A 17,071-nucleotide genomic window follows, 5' to 3' on the forward strand; every position below is an offset into this window, starting at 1 on the left:
GATTGATGGCTTTTTTGCAAAGTTTGCAGCTGATATGAAGATAGGTAAAGGGGAAGGTAGTTTTTGAGGGAGTAGGCTAAGGAGGGACTAGAGAGATTAGGAGATGGCAGATGAAATACAGTGTTGGGAAGTGTATGGTCATGTACTTTGGTAGAAGAAATGAAAGAGTGCCTATTTTCTAAATGGAGAGAAAATACAAAAAACAGAGGCAGTAAGGAACTTTGGAGTCCTTGTGCAGGATTCCCTGAAGATTAATTTGCAGGTTGAGCCTGTGATGAGGAAGGCAAATGCGAGGTTAGCATTCATTTCAAGAGGACTAGAAGATAAAAGCAAGGATGTAATGTTGAGATTTTATAAAGCACTGGTGAGGCCTCGTTTAAAGTGTTGTGAACAGCTTTGGGCCTCTAATCTTAGAAAGGATGTGCTGAAGCTGCAGAGGGTTCAAAGGAGGTTCACAAAAATGATTCCAGAATTGAACAGCTTGTCATATGAAGAGTGTTTGATGGCTCTGGTCCTGTATTCCCTAGAATTCAGAAGAATGAGGGGTGACCTCATTGAAACCTATTGAATGGTGAAAGATCTTGATAGAGTGGCTGTGGAGAGGTTTCATTTGGTGGGGCAGTCTAAGACCAGAGGACACACACTCAGAATAGAGGGGCATCCTTTTAGAACAGAGATGAGGAGGAATTTCTTTAGCAAGAGAGTGGTGAATCTGTAGAATTCGTTGCCACAGGCAGCTGTGGGGGCCAAATCTATAGGTATATTTAAGGCAGAGGTTGATAGATTTTTGATTAGTCAGAGCATGAAGGGATACAGGGAGAATACAGGAGATTGGGGCTGAGAGGAAAAATGGATCAGCCATGATGAAATGGCGGAGCAGACTTGATGGGCTAAGTGGCTTAATTCTGCTCCTATGGTCTTCTCGGGGAACGCGCAGAAAGACTTCATCATGATCCTTGTCCCTGCCTGCAGATTGCGAGGTGAGTCTGGTGGAACACTAGACATCTTACTTTCCATCATGTCATCCTCAACCAGGGCAGTATCGATGCAAGAATCCCTTCCTTCGATAAGCCCCACATCAGATCTCCTGTGCCAACTAACTAGTGTCATGGACGTATCCATGTGGCATGTATTCCTCGAACCCAATGTGTTGCCTTAGCAACATCATCACCGTCAGCCCTCTCCACTGTTCAGTCCTTCCATTTCATCTGCAAAGTGTTTAGTGTTGTGGAAAGGGGAGAACATGGGGTTTTCTCTGCTACCCTGAACTGATTAAACAGGAAATGGTTTCAATGGTAACCTGTGCTACAATGCACTCTTTTTCCGTTGCAACAATGACACTGAGAGTGTCTACAGATAACCTCATCAACGAGGGTGCATTGATCACAGTGAAACATGGTCGGTGAGCTGAATCTAGCAGATTCTACAGTGCTATAAAAAGTTTTCACTCCCCCACATCACCACCCCATGGGAAGTTGTCATGTTATATTGTTCTACAACACTGACTGAATGATGCCATGTTCCAGCTATAATTGGGCTATATCCCTATAGCAAATGACTTTTGCTCATTATAGTTCTGATTTTGCCTATTTATTTGAAAGGAATTGTGCAAATTTCCGGACTGGACTTTGCTGTGTGAAGTGTACAATGTTTGCAGGGCCACACACAAGAGCAAGCCTGTATAGTTACCAACCACACCCACCCCCCCCATCAACTCTTCCCAGTGTCATGGGTTTTGATTTACAGAAATTAATCCCCCTCAGCCATCAGGCTCTTGAACCACAGGACATAATTTCACTCAACTTCACTCCATCACTGAACTGTTCCCACAACCTATGGACTCACTTTCAAGGATCATTCATCTCATGTTCTCAATATTTATTGTTTGTTTATTTATTGTTGTTTTCTCTTTCTTTTTGTATTTGCACAGTTTCTGGTTTTTTGTTGCACATATGCATGTATTTTAATAATAAATTACTTTGAAGGTTGAAACTTGAATCCACCCTAATGCGAAATTTAAAGAATAGACTTAACCGAAACTCAGAGCACGTTGCCTGTTATAAACAAGATGCTGCTTGTAAAAGAAAGTACTTTTTCAACAGATCCAAAGCTCTTATCCACCTGCAGTTTGGTATTTATAAGTATCTTTCATCTTAATGTGCAACAAAGACATCAAAGCATTAGAGGGCCATCTCTTTATTTATAAGAAAAAATGTTTAGCTCTTATTTGGAAAACTGTGTAGTAAATGATTCAGTTTGTCCTGGTGTGAAGTAAGTTGTTCCATATCTCTGTAGGAGGCAGATGATTTAGTTCCCTATTTCCGACTCTATGGTAATAAAAAAGATTTGTTGGAGGTAATATTTTAATCAAGTCAGGTTTTGAGCTCAAAATCTAACATATTAGCCAATAGCATTAAGAAATATGATTTAATTATTTGTGGTATACCATATTTCTTTTCAATTGATCTGTTATTTAACATTTACTGAGCAATCATTTCCAGGAGGATTTTTTTTATTGTTAGAATGTAATTTATTGGCAATATATTTTCCCAGACAGATGGTGAATATTCAGTCAGATGTAAATCTTGTCTTGACAAATGGTCTCTGTATGTATTTACTCTAGATTCCCTACATTCTCAGCTGAATTTAGAAAATTTAATCTTCCAAGAGATTAGACATTCCATAAAATTTCCTCTGCTCATTAGCCTGTGGTTGAGTGAAACACAGGAACCTAATTGACTATCTAGTGGTTTATAATTGCCATTAAGGATCATCTTATTGAAATGAACCTTTTCAAAAACATTTAAATATTAAAGTGATTTAGCTTAAAATAACAACTAATAATATTGTAGTATTCATTGTAATTTAGTGATCTCAATTAAAATTATTATAATTGTGACAAAACTAATATTTAGATCAAATTCAACAATTGCATTCAGTTCCCAAGGAAGTTTAAAAAATAATTTACAAATTAAAATATTGTGGATGTTGGAAAGCTGAACAGCTGGATGTACACTGGCAGGCAACATCTGCAGGAGAAACTGTTAACGTGTCAAGTCACTGACCTTTCATCAGAACAGATCAGGGAAACGACAAAAAACTGCATATACGAGAAATCTGAAACAGAAATACAAAATGCTTCTTTGACCTGAAACATAATAAGTTTCTCTTTCTGTAGATATTGCCTAGCCTGCTGAATGTTTGAAACATTCTCTGGTTTTGTTTCAGACTGAGAAATATTGACACACATTGCTGAATGGGTATTTCAGCATTCTCATTTTAATTTCAGATCTAACCCAACTTTGCAGTCAAATGACTGCAAACTAAAGCTCATACCTGGTCCTAGTACAAATTGTTTCTTCAAATTACTGATAATTGATATTTTTTTCACCACATTTGGGGGCCCCTCCCTCTAGTGGAGCCAGAGATCTTTTGTAAATAAATCAGACCCATACACCAGAAAACAGCTGAAAGAAGAATGGCAACTGTTAATGCATTAAGACTTAAGTATATAGCCCAGCTCTGGATTCTTCAGGATGGTTGTCTGTAAAATAAGTGTTTCAAAAAATGTTCAATTAGTACAATTAAAAATGAAGTTATGTTGATTCTTTGAAAACTGTTTGGTTCATATTTACTCTTAAAGAATATCTCTTCAATAAACTTGTGGCATAAAACCTTAATATACAGGTTTAAATGCAAGTTGGATTCTTGATAAGATCAAACTTAATTTCTGGTCTGGCAGGATCATATTGCCTAGTAGACTACTTCCAAAGAGTACAAGACATATTTTGTCTGATGAAACTTAAATAGAGAAAACAATTCGATCCTTTCAATGCAAAAATGTAAGGATATCACATGCAATTGCACTAAGCAAAGTTAAAGTTATCAAGGGAAATGGTTAAATTTTTGTTGTGGGTTGTAGCTTTCAAACAATGGACACAATCTGGGTATTTCCCCCTTAAATCTCCTCCAAAATGTCTTGTGATTGTGATTTCACTTTCTCACTAGCTTCGGGAAAGGGAGGATTCCCCTGAGTTTCCTATTGAATTTATCACTCACTACATTTTTGACCCTATGTTCTCATCTTATGCACAGAGTGAACATCTCTTGAGTGTCATGGTAGTATAATGGTTAAGTTAACACTATAACAGCGCCAGCAGTTTGGGTTCAATGACATTGCTGTTTGTAGGGAGTTTGTATGTTCTCCCCGTGATGGCATGGGTTTCCTTTCAGTGCTTTGATTTCCTCCCACATTCCAAAGATGTACAGGTTCGTAGGTTAATCGGACATGTGGGAGTAATTAGGCTGCATGGGCTCATTGGACTAGAAGGACCTGCTACCATGCTGTATCTCTAAATAAAAAATAAAATAAAAAAATATCCTTCTGCAATCTTACTGATTTCTTTGATATTACCCCCTAATCTTTTCCCAAGGACTCCGGTAGGTTGATCTTATTTTCTATGTGTGCAATCTCTCAGTTTGGGTATCGGAAATCTTTTATGCATTGTTTTTGTTTAAAAGAGACCTGAACTCTCTGGAGAGAATGAACCAAAGAATTGTCTGGCTACCTGGAACACAACACACTCAACGGCAAGAACGTCAAAGGTAATTGCATTAATAAATAGTCCAGAATGGTAGGCTTAAGAAATAGAAAGAATTTCGATTCATGTTGTGCATCACAAGCTATCAAAAGCCTGAGATAAGGTAGAAGGGATGAAGTTCAGCAATATTTTGGAAGAATGACTGTAACTGTATTTGCTGATTTTAATATCCTTGGGTAAATATGGGTAAAGGCGATACGAGAGGTCAGGATGGTATGCCACTTGGAAGTTAACTGGCAGGTTGGAGTGTTCCAATGCATCTACAACCCTTGTCCTTCTTGGTCATTGGTTTAAAAGACGTTGTCAAAGCATGACAGATGAGAAACTGCACTGGTTGCAGAGCAGATCATGTGGGCTGCTTCAATTGGATTATGTTGAGCTTTTGAGAATTGATTGTGCTGAACTCATCCAGCCAGCTGATGAGTATTATATCGTTCCTGACTTGTGCTTGCAGATGAGTGTCAGGAGGTGAATCATCACCCAGCCTCTGACCTGGCTGGTCCAGATGAGTTTCTGGTTAATGATCACTCCCTCTTCCTTCATGGTGAGAGACTTGGTGATGGTAATAGATTTTCTTGGTGGAGATGGACATTACATGTGGTAGAAATTGTTACTTAGCTCATCATGGCTGATCTATGATGGCCTTAACTTCTCTTCAAAGTTCAAAGTAAATTTATTATCGAAGTACATATCTACACCATCTACAAATCTGAGATTCATTTTCTTGTGGGCATACTCAATAAATCCAGTATAGAATAATAACCAGAATGGAATCAAAGGGAAACTGCACCATCTGAGTGCTCAACCAGTCTGCAAAAGGCAACAAACTGCGCAAATACAAAAAGAAAGAAATAGTAATGATAAATAAATAAGCAATTGAGAACATTCAAAGATTCAAAGTGCATTTATTATCAACCTTGAGATTTGTTTGCTAAGAGGCAGTCGCAAAGCAAGGAACCGAAAAGAACACAATTAAAAAAAAGATCAAACCTAGAGCCCACAGAGAAAGAGAAATAAAAAAAAATACAAACAATAGAAGCAAGCAACAACAACAGCATTCTGAACCAAGTTGAGTCCATATTGAATCAAACTGAGAACATGAGAAGAACAGCCCTTGAAAGTGAGTCCATAGGTTGTGAGAACATTTCAGAGATGGAGCAAGTGATGCTGAGTGAAGTTACCCCTTTTGGTTCAAGAGCCTGATGGTTGAGGGCTAATAGCTGTTACTGAATCTGGTGGTGTGAGTCCTGAGGCTACTGTGCCTTCTTCCTGATGGTAGCTGTGAGAAGAGAGCATGAGCTGGGTGATGGGGTTCCCTGATGATGGATGCTGCTTTCCTGTGGCAATGCTCTTCTGTGTCAGTTCCCCATAACTCCCAATTCCTTCATCATTCATCTGTTTGAAATAACCTGCTCCTTATTTAACAACCATCTTCTTGTAGGTGACTCTCCCACGAGTGAAAACATCTGCCAAGCCCCCTTAATAGCTTCTAAAATCACTCACTGTTTTAAGATTGGAAGAATAGACCCAAGCTTTCTCGCCTCTTGATAGAAAAACCTCACCTTCAGAATTAGCCTGATGAATTTTGTTTGTACTGCATCCAATGCTGTCATGTCCTTTTTCAAGGTATGAGGAATCCATCAATACTCCACACAAATGTAAAAAAAACTCCCTATTCCAACCCTTTGACAATAAAGTCCTAACTGGCATTTGCCTTCTTAACTGCATGTTGGACCTACCTATTAACTTTCTCTGGTTCATGTACTAGAATAGAGATTTCTCTGAACTTCACTGTTTTGCAGACTCCAAACTTAGACTGGCTTCCAACAACCTCAGATTGTCTTCATTTAAAAATATATAAGAGCAAATAATCACAAGCAGATGTGAAATCTTTCTTCCTGGTCTGATTAGGAATTTAGTTTTTTTTTGTTGAATAATAGATGTGATGACGTTGTTTATAAATAATGGAAACTGTGTGTGGTTGTGGTGTAGAGGAAGGGTTGGTGATGTTATATTCATCGAGAAAGATAAATAAAATCTACCTATGAAAAATGTTTTCACACTATGAAAACGTACAGATTAAAGTTGAGTGATTTGCTTGCAAAACTTTACAACTAACAATTGGTTATAAAGATATAAATAGTTTTTTACTACAGATTGTTGAATGCCACAAAACTTGTATATGGGGCTTGAGAGAGAAAAATTAAATACAGAAAATATGTTTTCATTTGATGATAGGAAGTTTCCCAGACACTGGAGAATTTCACCTATTCTCCTCCAGTTTATACTTGCAAATATGTAGAAATAATAAATTATAAATTCAAATTCACTTTGAAATGAAATGCATAATTTTTTAAATGCTGAATATTTAAAAAGCAATGTTATGGCATTGCTCACGTCAAAATACTAGGACTATAAAAAGTCTTCGACTTATGTTCTCAGACGCATTAAAAATCCCTGCATTTTAAATAAAGAAACTGTCATTGGCTTATTGTTATTTGCAGCAATTTGAACTGAAATGAAGCTATTAAGTCTTCACATTAAAATCATTAATATCAGTTAAAAGAAAACTTGTCAAGTGAATGGTCCTTCAAAGTGATTCAGATGCCTAATCTGGACATTGCCACATGAAGGTTATATCCTGTTGCTCCTGCACATTAAAAATCACAAATAAAGGATTGCTACATATGGCAAGAAAGGCTCAGAGGGAAATAAAGGATTGCTACATATGGCAAGAGGCAGCTGTCCTTCAGCAAGTTAATTCAAAGGTAGTTCAATATCAGAAAGAATAGATAGTACAAAGAATATACCATCCAAATCATCATTTCAGACTGAAAACAGTTGATTTTGTTGTGGTAAAGCAAACACCAGCCATCACCTGGGTCTTAGTTATCTTTTAAAATCTGTTCATTGTATATGAGCAATATCAGTAACGGCCTTCATCAGTTGCCGTGTTTTGAATGGTGATTATTCAAGGAAATGCAAATGCAACTTTCCTGTCTCAAAAGTACAGGGTAACTGGAGTCTGGTCCTGCTGCCCTTCTCTGAAGAATGTTAGTTAATCAGTTACTTCAGATTCAGATTCATTTCTTTATTGCATGTAATATTATGAAATGCGCCATTTGCACTGACAACCTAAGGATTTGCTGGGGGCAGCCTGCAAGTGTTGATTCACTCCAGTAGAATGCTGACGATGTTCAGCAGAACCACACAGAACCCAACAAGCAACAAAACAACAAGAGTAAAACAAGTACCTTTCCTCCTTAACACACCTAGGCAGACTGTCCTTCAGTCCAGGACAGGACACCAGCCTCTGACTTCCCCATTGGACTTCAGACTCATAGACCCAGGGCTTCGACCTTTGACATTGACCCCAGGGCTAGCCAATGATGGGACCCCTAACTCCAGGCCTTGAACTCCGGTCTTGCCAACTTCACATACCTAGGCGATCACTGGTTGTCATGCTACCTGCTCGCAAGGACATCTAATCCCAGGACCCACTGTCCTGGAGGGACTACCTGACCCAGTAGGCCATCAGCCCTAGTCTTCACTGATGCTCGTCCACAGCGCTTGCCAGCCCAACATCCTTGGACGTCCATCATCACATGTCCACGTTGCTAGTCTTCGACAACAGAGCAGAGCCCTAGACGCTGATGTCATTTGTCCCATGTCCATCCACATCATTGACCTTCAAGTCAGGAGTGGTGGCCTGGACTCCACTCGCAATGCAATTGTCACCCACAATGCTGGACAAACGAGTTGTCATAGTCATTGGCTTCAAGTTCACAACTTTGATGGGATTTGAAATCAGAACCTTTGACTTACCAGTCCCAAAAATAACTTAAAATCACTATGCACCTATTGCTATAGCTACAATGTGGGCCTTGTTCAGAAATAAATTATGATATTAAGAATTGTAATTTCTCATAGCTGAAACAATAGTGCAGCATTAAGTTTTGTGATTTTGATACTCAACTAGACTGAACATTATTTTTTGTTTGCATGATTTGTTGCCACAGGCAGCGAGGCGGCCAAGTCAGTGGGTATACTTAAGGCAGAGTTTAATAGATTCTTGATTAGTCATGGCATGAAGGGACACGGGGAGGAGGCAGGATATTGGGGCTGAGAGAGAAAAAAGATCAGCCATGATGAAATGATGGGCCAAATGGCCTAATTCTGCTCCTATATCTTATTATCTTATGATCCAATCTTGACCCTAGAATACAATGACAGTGGGGAAGAAATTTGACTTCAGTCAACAGCAACAACCATATGTAGGAGTGCCAGCCACCACAAGAGTTTAGCTCTAAATCTTGCTATAAGGACTCAGTGCTGACTGGGTCAGGTAGCAGATTTAAAACAATTTAGCCACAGCCTTAAACACAAATTATAAATCTATCTTTTATTAATCTCTTCTTCTAAGGAGAGAAAATCTACCATGCTACCATTGCAACTAGCTATATTGCTTTTAGAAGCATTGCCTTGGAGATATCAGCCAAATTGTGTAAAGGGAGTGTACTCAAATCCTACAATTTTTAGCATACTCCTCCTGCATTTGGCTGGCTGGTGGCGTAATGGCATCAGCACCAGACTTCGGAGCGAAGGTTCCCGAGTTCGAATCCAGCCGGCTTCCTTGCACGCTTTCCATCCGTGCTGGGTTGAGCATCAAGCTAGCAACTTGGCCTCGTAAAGATAAGAGAGCCTGCTAAAAAAGACACCGTCATGACGACGTCCTGATGACTCTACTTGGAGTTAAGGGCTTCTTCTTCTTCCTGCTGAGTTCTCTCAGGGAGCTCTTGATCATGCATTTCTCAATAGAAAGATCACAACCTCTATTAGTTGTATTGATTCAATCACTTTTCATACAAGTAAATAATGCTGTAGCAAACCAAACAAGCGCTCATCCTCTTGCCAGGTAGGGTCGAACTGCATTTTGTATGCAAAACACAGGGTCGTTGCCAGGTTCCTACAAATAAAACTGGAAGCCCTACTCCATAGTCCAATTAGCAAGTAGACAGTCAGCAACAATGGTACATTGTTCTTCTTTGCTTTTCATTTTTCCTATTTGCTTCTGTTTGTTTCAATTTTGCTTAAGCATTGGGTTAATTATTTCAATAGCAGAACTACAAAGGATGCAGTACTAAATTAAGCAGAAGCAAAGAACTACAGGTTTCCCCCGCCATCCGAAGGTAGAGCGTTCCTATGAAACCGTTCGTAAGCCGGAATGTCGTAAAGTGAAGAAGCAATTACCATTTATTTATATGGGCAGAATTTGTGAACGTTAACAGACCCAAAAAATAACCTACCAAATCATGCCAAATAACACATAAAACCTTAAATAACAGTATGATATAGTAAAAGCAGGAATGATATGATAAATACACAGCCTATATAAAGTAGAAATACTTTTCCATAATCACTGTTGCACTGTTCTCCGTAGCGAAAATCTCACGCAAGCGCTCTTGGCAGAAACACTCTCTCCAGTAACCTTTAAGCTATTAAGCTGCCAAATCATACCAAATAAACATAAAAAATACACAGTCTATAGTAGAAATAATGTATGTACAGTGTAGTATCACTTACCGGAATCGGGAAGACAGGGCCGAGCACACTGATGATGGTGTGTTAGGCTGAGTTGTCGGAGGTTGGGGTGGTGCAGTGGTCCCCAACCTCCAGGCCGGGGAATGATACCGTCAAGCACATCTTTAAGAAAAAAAGCCGAAATAAACAAGCTAATTAATTAGGTGCCGCCCGGCACGTAAATGTCAGCCCAGATCAGAGCAACGCAATCAGCAATCGCCTCTGATCTGGGCTGACACTTATGTGCCGGGTGGCACCTAATTAATTAGCTTGTTTATTTCGGCTTTTTTCTTAAAGATGTGTTGGGTGCATCCTGGCTACTGCTGCATTCTCCGCGGCAATGTATCGGTCCGCGGCCCGAGGGTTGGGGTGGTGGGACACTGGGGTGTCATCTCTTCGTTGTCTGTTTCCATCAGGGCAGGGAGGTCATCTTTTTCTATGTCTGCCTGCCTCGATGGCAAAGGTCGAGGTTCGTTATCTGCTGTGGCTGATGTGAAAGGCTTGAAAAACAACAGTACAGTATGCTTGACTGCTTAGCCTCACGCATTTTTCTATCATACAGTTCTTTGTAAGCACTCAAACCATCCTGCAAATATGCCCTAAACCTACGTACCCTTTCAAAATTAAAGTGGTACTTTTCTGCAATCATTGCAGCAAATATCTCATGCAGTTGCTTCATGTTCAGTTCCTGGATGACTTCACTTTCGGTCTGTTCGCTACTGCATTCAGTTTTGATTGTTATCCTTTTCCTCTTCCAATTGCATCAGCTCTTCATCTATCAGTTCTTGGTCATGGGATGCCAAAACCTCTTCAATATCATCTTCGTCAACTTCCACAAGCCAAACTCACTTTGTCCTTACTTCGTTCACCATGAACGAAACGCTTGATTATGTCTAGTTTTATGCTAAGTGTAACACCCTTATGAGCTCTTTTAGGCTTTTCCGATACCTTAGAACTCATCTTGCTAACGGCTGCTCACAGGCATGTGTTTAAGCAATGCTGGCTAGAATGCAGTTCCGGGGGAGGAGCTTGGCTGCTCGGGGTGCGTGCTGCCTTTTATCGTGCGCTGCCTTTTTTCATAACAGTGAAAACACCTTCTGTTAGCGAAAACAGGTAACTAACGCAGGTCTTTCGTAACAGCGAGGTTTCGTAAAGTGAACATTCGAAAAGCGGGAGACACCTGTACTTTAATGGCAAACTGATATAAATTTGCAATGGGCATAACAATCTAGTATCTGTAGTGGTGGTGGCAATTACAAATCTGAATGACAGAGTTTCAGCAAAGTAGTGATTTACAGAATTATTACCTGCTCAAAGGCTACAAAATGATATTAATTGTATTGAATGCAATATGGGCTATAGTTACAACAATTATTCCAAATATTTTGCTACTTCAGAAATGTTTCTTCTAATCTCGTGCACTTGCTAACCTACATCAGTTCTCAGTAAAGGAACACATTGACTTTAAAACTGTTACCTTTGTCTTCAGATCCCTCAGTGGACTTGCTCCTTCCTATCTTAGTAATTTCAAACAGTCCCAGCTCCAAAATCTTTCTCTTCTCCAGTTTCTAGCCATCTCCAACTTCACAAATTTAATGGGAAAATTCCAATATTCTAATCCTTAATATGTGTGGGCAGAACTAATGGACTGGAATGTGCCACCATTTCAAGTTTAAGTTCAAGTTCACATTTATTGTCATCAGACTGTCCATATATACAACCAAACGAAATGACATTCCTCCGGACCACAGTGCATCCACACAGCAATAAATCAAAATCTAAATAAGTTAATAAAATATAATTCAAGATGCACGTTGTAAAGTGCAGTGTAGGTGGACAGTGATCAGCTTCCTGTCCTAGTGACGAGACCTCGGTGATGGCGGAGTATTCACAGCTTGAGGGAAGCAGCTGTTACCCCCGTCTGGCAATCCTGGTGTTTCTGTACCTCCTTCCTGACTGTAGTTGGTCAACGGGATTGTAGGATGGGTGGTAGGGCTTCTCAACAATGATCTGGGCCCTTTGTCTGCAATGGTCCCCGTAAATGTCACAAATAGTGTAGAGAGAGACCCCGACGATCTTCTTGGTGGTTTTTACTGTCCTGTGTGGGGTCTTGCAGTCCAACACCTTGCAGCTTCTGTACCACACTATGATGCAGCCAGACAGGACACTCGATGGTGCTCCTATAAAAAGTTGTTGGAATGGGAGTTGGGGGGGGGGAGGTCCTTGCACGTCTCAGACTCTTCAGAAATGTAGATGTTGCTGTGCCTTCTTGACTATTGAGGAAGTGTGTGGATCCAGGTTAGATCATCCATTATGTACGTACCAAGGAACTTCGTGCTCTTCGCACTCTCCACGGCAGAGCGATTGATATGCAATGGAGAGTGGGCGACCTGTGCCTTTCTGAAATCCACAATCATCTCATTTGTCTTGTCCATTCTGAGGCTGAGGTTGTTGTTCTAACACCACTTGGCGTGCCTGTTTCCTCTCTGTATGCTGACTCGTCATTGTTGCCGATGCAGCCAATTACAAACAGTAAACTTGATGATGCAGCCCGAGCTGAATCTGACAGTGCAGTTGTGAGTTAGCAGCAGGAACAGCAGTGTACTGAGCACACAACCCTGGGGGGGGGGGGGGGACACTAGCGTTCAGCATGATGGAGCTTGAGATGTTGCTGCCAACTCTGACTGACTGGGGTCTTTCCATTCAGAAGTCCAAGGACCAGTTACAGAGAGGGATTTTGAGTCCCAATGAGGACGGTTTACCCATCAGCCTCTGAGGGATGATCGTGTCAAACGCCGAGCTGAAGTGGATGAACAACCTAGTGCACAAGGCATCGTTTTCTAGGCAGGACCGGACGGAGTGGAGGGTCGAGGCTATAGCATCGTCAGTGAACTGGAAAGTAGGCGAACTGGAAAGTGTCCAATGTAGCTGAAAGATAGGAATTTATATGATTCATCACCACCACTCAAAGCGCTTCATGATTGTCGAGATCAGTGCCACTGGGCAGCAATCATTTAGACCAGTTACCGTCACTCTCTTGGGCACTAGAATGATGGTGACTGTTTTGAAGCCTGCAGGGACAGTGGGCTGTTTCAGAGAGATATTAAAGACATCTGTAAAGACATCTGTTAGCTGGCCCACACAGTCCCTCAGCACCTGGCTGAGTAGGTTGTCCAGCCCTGCAGCTCTGTGTGTGTTTTCCCTGGCTGGGGTCCTCCTCTCCTTGGCTGCAGCCAGACAGGGTGTCTGTTCCTCAGGAAGAGACGAGCTTCCCTCAATGTCACATCTTTCAATTGATCAAATTGTGTGTAGAAAGCACTCAGCTCACCAGGGAGGGTGGCGCCACTGTCGTTGACGTGCGGAATGGACTTGTGATTAGTTTTGTATACCTTGCGACATGTACTGTGCATTCCTAGTGTCACAAGGGTGTGTGTTGAATTCTGTGTGGCCTCATGCTTTGCCTTCCTGGTGGCACTGGAGAGTGTGGCTCGTACTGACCTCAGAGTCATCTTGTCTCCGATTTGAAGGCAGTGTCCCAATCCCGATCCCGAAGCAGTGCATGAACCTCCGCGATCAGCCATGGTTTCTGGGCTGCCCTGACAGTGTAGTGTATAATCACGGTAACGTCCTCAATGCACTTTCCCATGTAGCCAGTCACCGATCTCTAATGTTTATCAGTGTTGACGTGATCATCGTTGGTGCCGCCTTCCTGAATATACTCCAGTCCATGCTTTCAAAGCAGTTCTGCAGTTCTGAGGTGGCAGCTTCTGGCCAGGTCGTGATCTCTCTGTAAACTGGCTTGATTTATCCAGTGGTCTGTACACAGAGATTAACAAAATAGATATGTGGTCTGAGTGTCCAAAGTGAGGGTAGGGGATCACATTGTGGGCTCCGTGAACATTGGTATAAACCAGGTCTAACGTATTCTCTCTTCGATTTGCAAACTTGATATGCTAGTAGAAGTTTGGCAGGCTGTTTTTAAGTTGGCATGACTGAAGTCACCAACAACAATGAAGACACCATCGGTGTGAGTGGCTTTGATGTTGCAGATTGAACTGTAGAGATCCTGCAGCACATCCCCCAGCACCAGCACCGGGAGGAAATGTAACAGCAATAATCACAGCAGCAGTAAACTCCCTTGGTAAGTAGAAAGGCTTACACTTCACCATAAAAAACTGGACCTGTGGAGGGCAGTGGGCCATTACTACTGGGGCATTCACACACTTGTTCTTCTTGATGTAGACACACAGACCTCCTCCACGGGTCTTGCCGGAGGTTGCAGCATTTCCGTCCACCCAGAGGAGATTAGGCCTTCTGGCTAGATGGCTGAGCCTGGAGCGGTGTCTTGAAGCTACTTTTCAGTCAGGACCAGTGTGCAGCATTCCCTCATCTCCTGCTGATTTAGACACAGATACAGGCAATCCAGTTTATTTTCTGGTGATCTCATGTTTGTGAGCAGAAACGACAGGATCGTGGGCCTTCAGGGATTCTTTTTAAGTCTCACTTTAATACCGGCATGCTTACCGCGCTTCTGCATTCAAGCGCATCACTTCCCTGAGTAGCTGTAGTAGACTGCGGCATGGAGGGAGAGCCCATTCCTTGCGTTGGTACGTGACTGCACAGCACCTTTGGTATTCAGCTCGCTGCCGAGGTAATCCTGTTGTTTTTAATATTCAGCAGTGTTTTTGGTCGTAGAAAAGACAAACAAGCCAAATTTCACTGTTGGAGCCAGAATGGCCACTGCATCCAGGCATACTACCCATCTTGTTTTCCACAAGATCCATATGGAATTAGTAACGCTGGTAAACTGAAATATGCACAACAGCACATTGCCATGAAGTCTTCAGCACCTGCACACTGCAGAGGAAAAACTTGCAGGCATTATTTATGTGCACCTGTATTCATGCTGTCTTCGCCGTGGATTGTCACCTTGTCATGGTGGAGAAGCCTGTGTGGTCCTGTGATCCCGAGAGCAATGCCGTCTGGAGCTATGGTCCTGGTAGAGTCACCCATGGCGGTAAGGTCGAGGGTGAGGTCCCTGACAAAGAACATTCCAACCAAGACCTCAACAGTGGAACAGGCGGACGAAATTACTTCGAACTCAACGGCTGTAAAGGCGAATGAAGGCTGCAACAAATCCATCAGCTCCAATCATCATGGTTTCCATGCCATTGGAATCAGTTAGTTGATTTGTGAAGTATCGTGTGCTTCTTGGAGTGCAACATCAAGTACATGTTAAATAAATACATGCACAGGCGTTTTCGTTCTGTGGGCCACTTGATCAATAGAACGAAGACCATTGTCCTCGACCTCGAAGGATAGCCACGACGATTCATGCTGTGCTCTGAATTGACCAATGAACTCATGGCAATTCCTTCACTTCCTGAGTCAAGTGGCTGGGTATACTTTGCATCTGGCCCCAGCTACTGCTGCACTGTTTGTGTCATCAGCTTTCACTTAAAAGCCGGATTTAATTAAGTTACTTTTTCTTAATTTCAATAAACATTTTTTCAACACTTAGCAAGTTCATCAAATTAAAAGAATTATTTCTAATTTTTTTTTCAAAGCATCTTAATTTTTAAATTGTTTTTTCCTCATGATCAGAGATGGTTTAGGAGCAATCTAAAAGCCAGCCTACATGATCAGACATGACCGAAATGTGTGGCAGAGGAGGTATGGAGGAGGGGGAAGATGAATGACTTACTGTATACTTGCCATTTTATTATTTTGAAGGCTAAGTCGGGGTAGTGATCAGTCATGTTGAACTGAGCAGCTGAATGAACACTGCATTTTCAGCTGGCTTTGTACCTGTCACAGGTTTGGATGGAAATGATCGGTGAAGGAATGTGGCTTGTTTTGCTATTTTTTAATTGAATATGAACATTGAACTAGTGTTAAAATAAATTCATTATTTTAAATTTTAACATTACTTGAATCTATGACAAATGCTTTCACATGCCTCTGATCATGACAGAAGGTTACAAATGGTTGAGAAGGTCACTTATAGCATGAGCTATTGATAGACCATCAATATGGCCCACAGTGAGGCCTCACAATCTGTACCCAGGGTCCAATCTACTGCTCAAGGACTATTTTGCAGGAGGGATATGGTAAAGAGGCCTCATAATCAAACAGACTCCAGAGGTACAAAAGGAATTTTTTGGGGGACGTGCGAGTAGCAGGCCGTTTCAAGCGAGGTCTTGTGACAGGATATATTTTGTGTGAAATATTCTCCAAAGTGCCTTAGCCTTTTTTAAAGACCATAAGACAAAGGTGCAGAAGTTGGCCATTCAGGCCCACCGAGTCTGCTCTGCCATTTTATCATGAGCTGATCCATTCTCTCATTTAGTCCCACTCCCCCGCCTTCTCACCATAACCTTTGATGCCCTGGCTACTCAGATACCTATCAATCTCTGCCTTAAATATATGTTTGGTATTCCAAATACTGGATTTTCAGGACTGTTAAAGTACAGAAGAATACTTAGTATGATGTACGTCAATTCCCTGCCCACTCACTTTCCATTGCACAATATGAAGAATAGGAATGCGATTTAAATATATCAATATCTTATCAAAACTCTTGAGAGACAGAAATTATCAACCATCCTTGAATTCCTCGTAGCAGCATCTGATGATTAGTTATAATTATATGGTTCCTGTCTTGGTGGACAGAGAATCGACCAGAACTGTGCTAAATTTTATGTTGAAATAGCCTTGATTATTTAGTATTTGATCCATCTGATACTAAATAGATCACTTGCATGTATAATTTTAACCTTTAATGTCCTTTTATGAAAGGAACACAATGAAGAAAATCAAGAGAAATTAAAGAGTTATCATATCTAGCAAAGTAGACTGTAAAAACAAGCTGAAATTATCAGCAAATATTT

This window comes from Mobula hypostoma, chromosome 9 (assembly GCF_963921235.1).
Source record: "Mobula hypostoma chromosome 9, sMobHyp1.1, whole genome shotgun sequence".
NCBI lineage: Eukaryota > Metazoa > Chordata > Chondrichthyes > Myliobatiformes > Myliobatidae > Mobula > Mobula hypostoma.